Source organism: Carlito syrichta, unplaced genomic scaffold (assembly GCF_000164805.1).
Source record: "Carlito syrichta isolate Samal-C Ts95f unplaced genomic scaffold, Tarsius_syrichta-2.0.1 Scaffold255092, whole genome shotgun sequence".
Classification (NCBI taxonomy): domain Eukaryota; kingdom Metazoa; phylum Chordata; class Mammalia; order Primates; family Tarsiidae; genus Carlito; species Carlito syrichta.
Genome location: NW_007199188.1, coordinates 1,930 through 4,483, shown reverse-complemented (window position 1 = coordinate 4,483; position 2,554 = coordinate 1,930).

Sequence of the window (2,554 nt, the reverse complement as noted above, 5' to 3'; positions counted from 1 at the left end):
ATGCACTAGCTGAGGAAAAGCTGGCTGCTTTTCCACTTTTCCTGTGAAATGTGCTGTTGGAATTCTCTGACAGCTTTGCCGTCTTCCCTGCAAGAGGGGCAGCTCCAGGAAGGCACTCAGACACTCCCCTGGGGTCTGAAAAGGACCAGAGCTTGGGCACTTTCCCATAAATGGGGAGTCCCTCTGCCTCCCACCCCCATGGACACCAGCCAGAGCATCAACTCCAAGAGCATTAGAGTGGAGCTGCCACGCCAGGGCACCCCTACACCGCCCAACTCAGGGTGGCCCAGGAGGCTGGCAGGACACTTGCTGCTGGCAGAGCTTTGCCAAACAAGTCTTGACGGAGGCAGCCCGCTCTTTGCTCAGGAAGAACTTGCAGGCCGACGGGGGAGGGGGAACGGTGCGAGGCCCACAGGCACACGCCCATGAGAGCAGAGTGGCAAACGCCACACAGGAATGCTGCTCAGGCTGAATTCATTACACACCAAGAAGGTGCTTGATAAAGAGGGAGGTCAGAGAGGAGGGAATGTTCCAGAGAGTGTCTTAGAAGGAAGTTTTGGGCCAGATTTTAAAGGCCACTCCCATCCGTCCATCCATCCATCCAGCTATCCATTCATCTGTCTAACTTTCCATCCATCCACCCATCCATCCATCCAACCATCCTTCCATCCGGCTATCCATTCATCCAACTTTCCATCCATCCATCCATCCATCCAACCATCCTTCCATCCGGCTATCCATTCATCCAACTTTCCATCCATCCATCCATCCATCCATCCATCCATCCATCTAATTTTCCATCCATCCATCCATCCATCCACCCATCCATCCATCCATCCATCCATCCATCCAACCCTCCATCCATCCACCCACCCATCCATTCATCCTTCCATCCAGCTATCCATTCATCTGTCTAACTTTCCATCCATCCATCCATCCATCCATCCATCCATCCATCCATCCACCCATCCATCCATCCTTCCATCCAGCTATCCATTCATCTGTCTAACTTTCCATCCATTCATCCATCCATCCATCTATCCATCCATCCATCCATCCATCCACCCACCCATCCATCCACCCATCCATCCATCCACCCATCCATCCATCCACCCATCCATCCAACCCTCCATCCATCCTTCCATCCAGCTACTCGCTAACCCTGCTCCCCCTCCCCACCCGCCATCGACTGATACCTTCATGGTACCCAGACCTGTGCTAAGATCCAGGGAAAGTTGTTTCCTGATTCATTCATTTATTCATATCACAACCAAAAGGTGATAGTCTAATTGTGCCACACACACAATTCAGTGATGCAGGGAGACTTTCCAGGAGGAAGGATTTGTCACCCAAGGATCTGAGTCAGGAAGCGCATGGAACACAGGCAGACAATTGAGGACATTCTTTCTCTACTCTTCTTTTATGGAGAAAGACCCAGTGGTTTTAGCCAAGGCTCCGAGTCCAAAATGTAAAATGGTGGCCACTACACAGCCTAATGAAGGTTTCAGCTTGGGTAGCCCATGTCTGCTCATTGAAGGAGTATTGAAAAAGAGCCTACTGTGTGTGCACAGTGCTGGCTGAGTTAGGCAGTGGGGAGGGAGGAGAGACAGACACAGAATCAATATGTGACAGCCCTCCCCACTGGGGAACTTGTGAGCTGATGGATATCACTGCTCGGATCCCACACACCTGCCCTGAGCACTCCTGTGCCCCTCACCACACTTGACCCTTGCGGGGAGGAGGCACCATCTGGGCTTCAGTGCCAGATGCATGTGTGAATGAGTGTGGCTGTGCCCGTGTGTGTGAGAATGTACATGAGAAGGTGTGTATTTGTGAGTGTGTGGATGAGTGCAGCTGTGCCCACATGTTGAAGAATGTGCATGAGAAGTTGTGTGTTTGTGAGTGGGTGAACCAGTGTGAGTGTGCCCGCGTGTAGGAGAATGTGCAAGAGAAGTTGTGTGTTTGTGAGTGTGTTTGTGAGTGTACCTGTGTGTAGGAGAATGTGCATAAGAAGGTGTGTGCTTGTGTGGTGTGCGTGTGTGTGTACGAGTGTGGGTGTGCCTGTGTGTAGGAGAATGTGCAGGAGAAGGTGTATGTTTGTGAGTGTGTGGATGAATGTGGGTGTGCCCCTGTGTATGAGAATGTGCAGGAGAAAGTGTGTGCTTGTGTGTGTGTGGATGCGCCCATGTGTAGGAAAATGTACATGTAAAGGTGTGTGTTTGTGAGTGTGTTGACGAGTGTGGGGGTGCCCGTGTGTATGAGAATGTGTGTTTGTGGATGAGTGTGCATGTGCTTGTGTGTATAAGAATGTGTATGAGCCTGGTATTGGTACAAGAACAGGGATGAGCCAGGCTTGGTGGCTCAGCCCATAATCCCGTGCCTTGGAAGGCTGAGGTGAGAGGATTGCCTGAGCCCACGGGTTCGAGACCCACCCGGGCAACTTGGTGAGACCTCATCTCTACAATAAATCGAAAAGTTAGCCGGGTGTGGTAGGGCACGCCTGTAGTTCCAGCTACTTGGAAGGCTGAGGCGGAAGGATCGCCGGAGCCTAGCA